Below are 13483 nucleotides of genomic sequence, written 5' to 3' on the forward strand. Positions count from 1 at the left end.
TTTCAGACGCGAGTTCAGACATTTTTCACGAAGAGGGGGCGCACAGGAAATATGTGCGAATGTTACGGTAAACTAGATGTAGTTAAGTGTAGAACAGAGTTTTTAAGAGATCAAAAATAAAACGGTCGTTCGTTTTCGAATTTCTGACCAGTACGGTGGACTTTGTCGGAGATAATCGTCCGCTCACCATGCGCACGGGGACTGCAGTGGTTGGCAAACCCGACGCTTTTCGTGCAGGAAACAAATCGAAGATTGAATCCATCGCCATACGTCATCGTTTGTCGTCGCGCGAGAATCGGCAAGTTCGGTACGGTTTTTGCGTTGGGGGTTACTTTGTTTATATTTTTAGTCGTTATTTATTTTTTTTAAATTTTTTATAAAACGCTGATTACGAGCCGTTCCTTCGGTTTACATGTCACGGGCGGCCGAAAAGCACCATCGATCCGGATGCGTCGCACAGATGAACTAATACCGTGTGCGCGTGCAAGAGATAAACAACCGATGAGCATCTGCTTCGATCGATCGACGTGTGACATACGTTTCTCGGCGGTACGTAACAGAAACTCGACCTCGTATCAATGGACTGCAAGAGCACACGTTGTTATCATCGTCGTTATCGTCGTGTCGCGGTGCGTTCGCGTGTGCCGTTCGCGGCTTTTTGATTTCAACAGATTCCGTTCCATTCAAAGTGTTTTTCTCAATACGCCCTCGTCCCTTCCGATCAGATACCCACCCCGTAGCGCGCACTACCCGTCGGACACCACGTCCGGTCGATTATGCAATATCGTCACGTGGCGTCGTGATCGCAGGAAGACACTACGTGTGACTTAATCGCGATATTATGTTTACGTCTGAACATATTTTAAATAATTTTCACTAAGTGACACTTCAATAGAATTGTCTTCCATCGTAGTTCGTAAACGTGGTGTTCTTCTGCGGAGGAACGTACAGGGAAAATCAATTCCTGTCACTACGGTCTGTATGATAATGTGTTGGATAGTGAAACGATCGCCCGCCACTGGGTAGCATTCAATTATCACCTGGGGGGGAGGGGGCACTAGTGCCACGTACTTTGTATGTTAAAATATGTTCTGGTTTACGCGATCAACCGACGTGTAACAGGTATGGGTTGTTGTATAGGTCCGATCGAGCTTTATGCGCAGTACGGATGACGTTCGCGAGGGAGTCGTTATCGAAAAGCCGAAAGGCTGACCATGGTCAGTACACGTATAAAATACTAATAATAATAATGACATTGTTGTACGTTGCCGGTTTCGGTTTTCGGGAATACTATAGGAGATACGAACGCATATAATATTTTTAACCTTTATAATCGATGACGGGGTGCAATATTATTGTGTTTTGTTGGAAATCAATCGGTCACCGCCAGTGGCGTCGTACAATTTGTCAAACGTACGAGTGCGTTCGGTGTTATCGTAATGCACACAGGATTACGAGTATTATAATCTAATATTACGAATTATTATTTATCACGTGTGTAGATATGCGCGTACATGTACGAGTATAAGTACATCGATAAAGGCAGCCGGGAATAAAAAAAAAAAATAAATAAGTAAAAAGAATTAGCTATAAATAAATACAGACGGGTAAAAAAACGTTAACGTATGTAAACCACACGTGTTATTGGTAAAAAGTAAGTGTATTGCGATAATGGTCGAACGATTAGCTCGCGAGAACAGTTTCAACACGTCGAACTCGCGAACGACGAGAGTAGGCGCTGACACGACCGCTGTCCGTATAAACGCGTGTGAATTAATTACATCGCGCACGCGAAACGGGTTTGTACTTTTATTTTTATTACGTGCGTGTGTCTTTTAATTTCATTAATTCGCGTCGGATGAAATTTTTTCCGGGAAAAAAATAATAATAGTGCATTCGCCGGACTCGCCTTTTGCGCGTACCATCAATGCGTACAGCTTGCCTAACGCGTTTCCAATTGCAGAGGTATATGCGTCGTAACAGCAATAATAATATTCTTATGATCATTTATAATGACTAGGCGAAAACGTATTAAGTGAAATTGAAAAAAAAAACCATTTGAAATGCCATCGTGTTCGCGCCGTTTGTTCAAATTTTATCAATGATTATATCTACTCGCAATCATACCGCATCGGCGCGTGCAACGTTTTACATAAATCCTTACTCGAGTGGTCGGCCCTAAATGCACATCGCACCTTTGTTTAAAAAGTGACACAACTGAAAAATCGCGATTTTCCAGCTTGTTATGATAGATGCTGTATAAATATCATATTTAATAAATTTGTATTGTACACAAAAAGTCATAAGTTTATTCCTATTTTTCACTAACAGATGACACAGATATCACAATTTAACCGAAACAATATTATCAAAAGTGACGTATCTCAAAAAATATTTTTTCAGATGTGTCACTTTTTAAGCGGTGGTGCGATATATAGTAATAATATTTGAATATTTGTCATATCGCTACGGCCATGCGTGGAGCAACACGTATATTTTTCTAGACACGCATCTTTCACGAAATCTGTGATGAACGTTGTTCAAGGTCTGCGTGTTTTACCACGAGAGCTGCAGATATTATCGTGCCGAAAGCGCAAGACCGTAGCGAAGGGGTGGCGAAAGGTGTCTACGGCCCGGGCGCAACTCCTGTGAGTGCGCAAAAATTAAAATCTAATGCATTTAATGTTAAAAATTACAACGGTCGATGTCGTATAATCTGTTTACGAGATCTTGAACATCTTTCATGTTAATCAAAGCAACCGTTGGAAACAATATCAAATGAGCGTAATATTTTTAAATTACATAAGGGGGCATTTTGAATTTTCGCCCCGGGCGCAATATTTGGTCGTTACGGCACTGCGAAAGCGTTAGTGAAAATGTCGCAGAGCAGATCAAATGTTTTAGTGTCTGTTCGGTCAAAACTATCGCGTCGGACGAGTTGAAATGGAGCAGATGCGATTGTCCGTGCCGCGGTCAAACGACAGTTGTCGAACGCCGTCGAACGCACCCACACACGTTATAATAGTATGTCAAATAATCGAACACTATCTCGTGCAGCGACTGCAGTCGACTGTCAACAAACAGTTTTATCTCAGAGTCGACGAAAATGTTCCGCGTGACATTCAATCGGTTGTTGAACACCGTTTATCGATAACCGCAACGGTGCGTATCGTATAATGCGGCAGCCATTAGCGACGATTCTAATTACGTTGGACGACAATCATAACATTATCGAACAAATATTAATGTTCGAATAGTAATAAACATTAATATGTAGTTTTTGCGTTCGTAATTACACCCAATAAAGTGTAATATGATTAATGTGTGATTTCATAAGCAAATAGTAATTTAGTTTATCTGTCGACGTAATGGCAATCGGACTAATACGTCGACTGCGGGTTTCATCACTAACAGATATGTGTCGCGTTTACGTGCATGCCACAGGATAGTGCGTAACGTTTTAATTGCATGAGCCCTCCGGACTAAGATTTAGCCACCCCATAAATATTCCATGTTAGCATACTGCATACTTAACTCACAATAGTGTCACATACAAAAAAAGACACATTGCAGTAAATTCAACTCGACTCAGAATCTAAAGTACATTAACATGGTATATAAGAGTAGGGGTAATCTACAGGTTTTGGTAGGAGGGCTGTAGCCTCCCAGATTTTTTTACCCTAGTTGCGCTTATGATTGTTTCGGGTCATCCGAACGTTTGAAAGCACAGCAAACGTGTGTTCAGCAGAACCGATTTTGCACCGTTAGCTTTAATATTAGAGTAAAGCGATCAATTATTAACCTTGAAATGAAAAACGTAAGCAACGTGATGCCATAGGTTTCTTACAATGTTTTAATTTTCAAGCGAGTTACGAGTTCTTTTAAATTGTAATACTTTACGTAGCCAATGAGTTGCTTGAAAATCAAGAACAAATGTCATAGCACCGATTATGTTCTCTTTTACGAGTTAGTCATAATACGAGTAGATCGGTTTTTTCTAGTATTAAAGATGACGGTACGGAATCGGCTCTTCTGGACGCAGATTTGCCATGATGTAAGTTTTTTAAAACGAAGACCACACACGTGGACGTGTGGCGTTCTCTTGAATTTTTTACGAATAACATGAGTGTAAAATCACGTTTTTTATCGATTTCGAATTAAATTTTACTACGGTTAATCGATTGATCGGTTATGATTTGTATAGTTATATGTGAATTGAATAAAAGTACACTCAAAATAGGTACAATAATAATATATTGCAAGTACTTATACCTATTGTTGTTGTTGTTGTTGTGCTAAATGCATTGGCAGGTTTGATTGAGTTATTGATCGTTTTAGATTTCGTTTTTAATATACTGAAATATCCGTTCATCGATGGCAATCACGATTGTACCGCTTCAATTAACAATTCAACATCATAAACTTTACTAGCGGGTTTAAAATATTGATAATAATTGCCTGAAAAAAAAAAAACATTCGCTGAAGATGAAAATGAAAAAAGAAATACTTGTTAATAGTTAAATCACTTCAATCGCAGTTTTAAATATTGTTGTATTATTGTGTGAACAAGAATAATTATACTTTTGTTTCCGAATTTAAGAAAGAAAAATTTGTTATAAAATTGACTTTACGAAATCGAATAAATGTCAAAACGTTATGTTACATATTAGTGTCAATATTCATAAATGATTGTTAACACATCTAAAATAATCACTCATAACTTTTTACAACATAAGTTGACTGATTTTCCCGAACAATGTTGCAATGCGAGTTAATATTATACAAAACGTAATACAGGTAGGTACGTTTCTCGTCACAATATCACAATATTATAATATGTTATCTCCCTCACATACATGTATTACAAAAATTCTGTATTAATTTTCAACTTCCAAACTCGGCGGCAATCATCCGTATAATTTTATAAATGATCGAAGAATATCATTTAATTTGTGTTACATAATATTAATCGGAATATTTCTAATAATGATTTGTTAATTATAATAATTTAAATTTCAGATTAGAGTTATATGTAGGGAAGGATATTATAATTCCTTATCTGTTTTCAAATTAATCTTCTCTGCTACTTATCCAATTTAAACGTTCAATAATTTATATTAATAAACTATTAGGTCAATTTGATTAATAATGTGCATCGAATTGCTCGGTGAAATAGTCGAGAGTAAGTAGTAAAGAGAATTTAAACTGCGTATGTAAATTTAATTAAAAACCGAAAGTCGATTTAATTGTATTTCAACGAATTATCCATGTGTACAACAATCATATACGAATAAAATGCTATTCCCGACACATTAATGTATCTCGTATGATATATATATATATATATATATATATATATCATAGTAATGATCGTAATGCATATACTAAAATGCTATGAATTTATCTTTAACAGTTACATTTATAGTATAATAAGAAAAAAGTAAATTATCCGTGACAAGACCATAATCAATATTATTATATGAGCATGGGCACCTCCTGATTTTTTTTTAAAAAAGAACAACATATAAAAAAATATAGTATAGAGGCCACTGTTATTACTATTAGATTTTATAGTAGCCCGAATTACTTTGTAGCCGTCGAAAAAAATTGAATAGTTTACGCATTATTTATGAATCAGCGTATATACTATGCACTAACAAAATTCTTGGTGTTGCCTATGTATATAAAACAACAGCTTTCGTAATTATATGACGTACGTTAACCCGACATACAATACAGATTTCTGTTACACTGATGTGAAGTTTGAAACTTCAAATTTATCAAGAGGATCGTATGCTTATTTTTGTAGGTGCCACGTGAAAGACCAATGAGATTTATAATCGTCGTTTAATCGAACGCGTATGATATAATGTATTATATAAAGTACCATTTGATTTGATCGACATAATATCAGTACCTGTAGGTATAGTTAGATATTATAGTATAATATTATGAATTTGATCGTTGCATGTTATCCACTACGGAACGACGTAGAGTTTCCAAACTTTCTAGCCGTATAGCGTGATGAGTAAGTATTACAAGGCGTATTTATCGAAACGTTAATAGTTATTACGAATTTTGTTAACAACCATAATATTTGCGTCTCGTATATAGTACACGAACGAAATAATTGTTTTAGTAATTTTACTATTTTATTAGGTAGTATTTGTAAGGTGGTGAATGAAAAATTATTTAACCATAAATACGGTAACGTAACAAAACCAATTTCGAAAGCAATTAATTTTCACGTTATATTATGCACAGTAAATGTTTCTTTACTTATCATCTAAATTTTTTGGACGTACACAAGTCGGGTCGCTAATATATGTTGACACGAGCACTTCACAAAAACCGTCCACGGCACATGTCTCAGCCGCGAACAACTTTTTAACACCTTTTATTTTCTTTCGATCATTGTTGAATTGTGTTTAAAATATCACGGCACACCTAGATAATGTTACACACAATTCGAATTTAGCCATAGCTCAGGAGCATTAAATAAAGGTATTATAAATAAATGTAGATTGATTTAGATATATACCTTAGACTGTTCTAACGTTTTACATTTTACATAATATAACTGAGATCAGTTTACTTTTGCTCATATTTTATATTTAATGTCATGAAATTGGTTATCTTTGTTTTATAATATTTTAAAATTGTTTATAGTTAAAACGAAAGTATTGTTAAAGAGTAAAAATGAAAAATTTAATATTGAGTACACACAATCGTTCATTATATTGATTTTACCTTTTAAAATTAAGACACAATTAATAGCCTGTATAAATTGTAATATCGTCTGTTAATGTATTCAAACAGAACTATGTTTAGTTAAGACGAAATATTTGATTGGCAATCGTGGAAGTTTTAGTTTCAAGTTTTTTTAAACACAATACGAATTCACCCACTTATGAACAAATGTTAAAATTATATGTTGAAATAAGTATAATGTTGAAATTATATATATTGTATAATTATGTTCGAATTATATCACCTAATTTAGTTTTTAAAAAACCGGGAAATTCTTACAGATTGCACAACGTGTTGATTTTGATTTGGGAATAAAAAATGTTTGAAAAACTACTAATAACTATAGGAGCAGTTTCCGCACTAGTTTTTACCAATTAATTATAATAATCACCTTTTCGATTACGTATTTTATTTCTAATACATATTATAATGATCGGTGGTAGTTATTTCGCGGCTTCTTGGACCGGAATAAAACACCATACCCGTTTTAGCACGATACGTCACAGAACAAACATTAGCGGTAAAAAATGCACCTGCACTTATCATCTAAAATATCGCGGGGTGATCATCATCGAACGGTAGACTTTCTTCCAGAATAAATTTGCTTTTACTTATATAAACGGCATATTTATTTTACATTCTACAGTTTGTAAATTATTTATCAAAAATATAAAAAAGTTTATTGCACTGGATCTGAAAACATATCCAAACCACATAATATGGAACTGATACAATAACCATGAACGCATTTGTATAATACATAAATGATCAAATGAACAAACAAGCGTATGAATTATTTATCTTATAATGTTATGAGCAGACGAGCGTTACGCTAAATCTGATAAAAACGAGTAGTTTCTACTGTTAAAAGTCAATTTTAATACGCGTTTACGGTTTCAAATACAATAAAAACGGCTCTAAACCATAGTTGTATGCCGTGCGCGGAAATTGAATATAAAATATACATCCGTGACAGAAAAGAAAAACCCCAGTGATCGTGTATACACATATAAAACATAAAATGTACAAGACTATATTTGAGGGGGATGGGGGTTGCGTTTTATTGTATTTTCGAAAGTATGTCCAAACAATAAACGAAGTCTCGAACATAGGGCGTGGTTTGCGTGTGCAATAATAATATAATGCGAAATAACACGATACGTATATCCGTGTACGATGCGTTACTGATTACACGCGTGTCCAAAAATATCTCCGAGACTCCGTATTGTAACATCCGCGACTGACGGTATTGACGGTGCACGCGACGCATCGATACGTCAGGGTTGCGGAAACGATGGCCGGAAACACGACGTCGATTTGCGTTTCCTTCGTCATCGATCCTCCATCTTCCGGAAGCATGCGTACGTTGTGGATATACATATACGTTAGGGTGTTCCTTAGCCATATGAGAAAAAAAAATAATGATAAATTTTATTTGGCTCACCCCCTAAATCGATGTGTATACATATAAAAAAGAACTACAAGAAATTTTAAGTCAATCAAATAAATTTAACCCGTGCCGATTTGAAGTGGAAGTTTGAGCTTAACACATTTTTGTTATTTCTGTGAATATTTCGTAAACCGTTATGAAAATTGTAATTTTTCATAATATGTTTTTTCGAGTAAATTATATTTCCAATATATTTTATGATTTGCCATTTTTTGATAAATCTATTTATTTATAAGATGCATATCCTTTAATCTTATATATTATACGTGTGTGGTACGTATAAATGGTGCATATTACGTTAAATCGCCGAAAACGATGTGTGTGTATGATCCGTCGTCTACATTTCGCATCTCGTATTATTTATAGTTGCAGTTTATTGTCACTTCCACCGGTCTCGGTCCGTCGGCTACCATCGACCCCATTGCAGTGGTTTTTTCAACCTTTTTCGAATCACGACCCCCCAATTTTTACTTTTAACGCAACCCTTACCAATAATAAATAATGGAACATGAATAATTTTATAATAAGTATACTTAAAATATGTAAAACTAAATAAATAATATGATATAATATAATGCATATTAGCAATTTTCGCATTTTAATGTGAAACTTTTGCTTGGATTTTTGATATTATAGTTTCCATGTTAAGTTTTGTATTAGAAATTGCTACTTTTCAGTCGAATTTTTTAACCAGACTGATTATTAAACATTATATTTGTGACAAAAATTGTTGAAATAACCAGATATCAAATGCCAATTCGATTAAAATAATTTTATCAATTATTGATGACCACGATCGCTTAAGATTAATAATCCGTGGTCAAATAAGATTTATTTTATTCCATATGTTATTGTCGGTAAAATGCGATTGAGAACGATATTTTTTTTTCAACGTTGCCAAATGTAATCGATCTATAATATGAGCATAATAATCTGTTAATATTTATCGGACTTTTATCGGATTAGCTGAATGATATATATATGGATATTATATATTACATATTATTAGGCGCTTATTTGTTACGATTATAATTATTAATTTATGACTTTTTTCAAGAATATTTATTGTATGTATACTGAATTTTTCAAAACCCAAATAAATGATACGGCACACTATGACAACGTTGTACATAAATTCGTTCTCAATCGTATCGTTTTTTGGGTTTTTTTTTGAGTCAACGGTAAGTTCTTTGTTAATATTAAGTGTTCTCAATCGTTCGGCCAAAAATGTATAACGTTCTCAATCATTCGATAGCCGTTATTGTCCATTCGAAATACGATGTATACGAAATACGAATCGTAATTAGACTGATTTTAAAAATAATACATTTTTATTTGAATAACCATTTCATATATAACCATATTCATTGTTTTTGAATATCCCCAAACTATCTTTTGCGACCCTCAGGTAGAAAACCACTGCCCTATAGGTTACATAAGTCACATATTCAAGTGTGTGAGTAAGCAGATTTTGTGTGAACGAGTAAGCGAAGACGTGCGTGCGTATGTATCGATGATCTCACTACTACTACTACTCAGGGGCATATCTAGGGGATAGTTCAGGAAGTCATTTGACCCACAGCTAATATTTTTGTACGAAATTGGCTTCTTGAAAACTTCTTATATTTTTTAAGTGTGCCCACTATAGAAGACTGAGACGAATGCTCCAATTGCCCTCTTTCTCATCTCAAAAGACGCCACTGATCTTATTGTATACAATACACTAAAACATCTCCGTGCCAGACCACATGTAAGCCGAAATCCCCAGTAAAATAAATGTTTATGTTTTCAATGACCATTATGAATAAACATAAAAGCTCGTATAGTGACTTCAAGGTGTATGTTTACAATCCAGTTTCAGCCCTAATATGTGGCATCTTTAAATAACGACCCTTGCCACTGCTACCACTGGTACACACCGACATTACGGATTTTAAACGGCGATGTCCACGGCGTGTACGCGCGTGTAGTATGAAACGAAAGCGAGTGGGCTACCGGGGCGAAGGGACGGAAAAATGGTCCGTGGCGAATCGGCGAGCGTCTCTCTAATGAAACCGATTGTTTGCGCCCGGACGCCGCCGACAAGGGATGCGGAGAGAGGGTGGTTAGTTTTGCGCCACTGTACACGCGGTGTATTGTAATTTATGCAAAATTCAGTGGACCGCATGTGCAATACACGGAATACGTGTACCGTTGTACGCGCGTACGTATAATCGAATTATGTTTGTGCGTCTAATGACGTCGATTCAACGGATGCGAAAAAAACATCGCCTATTATGCGTATAACGTTATGTGCATATCGTCGCAATATAATAATAATAATAACAATAACAATAATAATGATAATAGTGAAAAAATTGTCGGAAAGGGTTTGAAATACGATGTGTCCCTCTAAAACCCGCGTAGTACGTATAACATTTATGAGCGGAACGTGTTTGAAATCTTTGCTTACAACTACCGCAAGAGATGCACCGTTGTCGTATCGAACTTTGGGAAAAACGAAAAAATACTTCGACGAATGTAAGAATACATTATTATATTGGTTATTGAATAATGTATTATATTTCCTCTATTCACTTTTCCACTCAGTAATTGCTATTTTTGCTATTATTGGTTTTTGAACAGTTTAAGGAAAATTTTAAGGTGGCTTGAAATAATTTTAGAGATGAAAAATTAAAATTATGAAAGGTAAAGGGATGTCAACCTATCGTGCTCCTCTTCCTACCATTGGAAGACTGCTGTTAAAATCATAAATTTATTTAACATTGTATGTTATATACGAAATAAAAATTTGCTATTTCAAACAAACAAGTGACGGGAAAAAAAATGTAAAACTTTTTACAAAGTTATTATTACTTAAAACACTCATTATATCACACTGGCTTAATTACTCAGTGTTATCCACAAGATGATGTACCAATTTAAATAAACGCAATTACTATTTCGACGTAAGAAAAAAATAATTTGATTATTTTTATTATTTATGTATTTTTTTTTTTTATAATTTATTAATTTACATACACCTCAACCGGCAATATGAACAGTCAGTGAGTGAGTAGTGTTTTAATTTTATTTATATATGCATAGATTATTCATGTTAGCGCGTGTAGAATACTGCGTTTGTAACCCTATTTATTCTGCTGCATATTTTCTACGACTTCACGCTTACGACTGTTCATTTTTACACTTCTAGCAATTTTACAGTCTTGTACCACCCCTTGTATATAAATGTAAATAACGTGGTGCCGTGTCAGTACTATGTTATAATATATTGTATTTCTGTTTGTATTCATGTTCTGACATTCGTATTTTAATACGCAGCGCTTATAGCTAATATATTTAATGGCAACCACACGGTTAAACTAATTTTCGAATTGCTTCACGAACGAAGTATAACACGTGCATAAAATACACAAAATTAACATATTTCGTACGGATAAAAAAATAAAAAAAATTTATTAATAAATAATAAAATAAATAATACATTTTTTTTTTTTTTTTTGGTGCATATTTAAATGATATTTACTTAAACTGACTGAACGTTTCGCAATTCAAATGAATATATAATTTACATTGCGCGTATCGTAATAATCGCAAGTGCTAATATATATATTTATATATTTTTATGGGTCTATAATGTATACCTATAGTATAAATATGGTAAGCGTATTACGGCGTATCGGTTACATTTCCTTAAGCGCGAAATAAAAGTTTTCAATGAAGTCATCTGCAGGGATACAAACACAATTAAACAAAGTGGATCGATTAATTGTTTGTCTTTTTCCGATCGAAAACGCATTCGAAGTGCAGGAGTAATTTGAAAAAGGGTTTTTGGTTTTACTTCGATTGTCTATGATCACGGAAGTAAACGGACAATACGAAGGAGTCCATGGTCCGCGGAATGTGTAAGCAAGCCGAAAACTCCTGATTCGCCCACATTGTACGCTGTGTACAGCACATTGTGCGTCGAGTATTTTAATGTTTTCGACGGCCGGCACACGCGGTAGCGTTACAATGTAAATCTGGAGATTAACTCATAAAAAAAAAAAAAAAAAAAAATGAAAACAAAACAATGAAAAACTGCAGTTATTTTAATTTCCTCCGAAATGAATCGATTGTTTCGAGGAAAATAATAATAATAATTACAATAAGAAATAAAAAGAAAAAAAGCTGTTATTATAAACATACGTAGGTGGTAGGTGAGGTATTACTATAGTACGCGCACACACGCGTATAACAATTATTATTTAGAGCCCGACAGCAGCAGCGGCAGCAGTCACGCGACACGCCATGTTTCCTCTGTCCTTCCGTCTTCACCCTCCCCTCCCGGGCACACGTCGCGGCCCGTCGCCACCCTTCCGCCGGCCGAGCGAAAAGCAAATATTCTAACCCCTTCTGGTGCGACGTACACACATTGCTGCCGACGAAACGCGACGAGTGGGCGGTCGAGAGTATATATTATACGCGCGCGTGGGTGTTTTAAAGTTTCGGACACAAACCGTGTACACGGTAGACCATCGGCCCTCGTCCACGTGCGTACGCGTTTCGTTATTATTATTATTATGCGTACACGAAAACCGTTCGGCCAGCGCACACAATACATAACAGTAAACAGTACGATACATCCCATGGCCGTCTTACTGTTTATTTGTTTGTAGGGCGAAACGTGCGTGTAATGGCGAAATGGTGGTGGTGCGGGATGACGTGTACAGGGCGTGCGCGTCGGTTGCACGTTTTACACAGAAAAACTCATCTAGTCTATGATTTTCTAGATCGTTTTTCCTCGGAGGTGTATCAGACCACCGGTCATCCCCAAAAAACATTCGGAGAGAAAAAAACGTACGGAAAGATAATGTTACGATATTATGATTCTTCATGAAGAGAATTTGACGTTCATCTCGTGAAAACGATGTGGCACCGAGCATGCGGTCATGATAACGTTGTAGGATGAAAGTTATCCTTTGAAGAACACGCGTTCACTGAACCGGCTACGACAAAAAAATCACTCGGTATACAAGTGTACAGGTATAGCACGCGTGCGTGTATGTACGGGGACTATATCGTGGGTGGTGGGGGGAGGGGATGTAATGTGTACGTACTATTATAATGGTGTCGGAGAAATTCAAAATTAACATAACGCACAAATCCCGCCGTCGTCCGTTCGACACGGAAAGCCATGTTACTGTTAATAATTACTCGTGACGCTGTTGTTTACATTAAAATTATAATGCTATGTAAATTATTGACGCACGAGGTGTTGTCTGACTTTCGACTCGTGTACAA

This window comes from Sipha flava, unplaced genomic scaffold, assembly GCF_003268045.1.
Source record: "Sipha flava isolate LNK unplaced genomic scaffold, YSA_version1 472_pilon_pilon, whole genome shotgun sequence".
Taxonomy (NCBI): domain Eukaryota; kingdom Metazoa; phylum Arthropoda; class Insecta; order Hemiptera; family Aphididae; genus Sipha; species Sipha flava.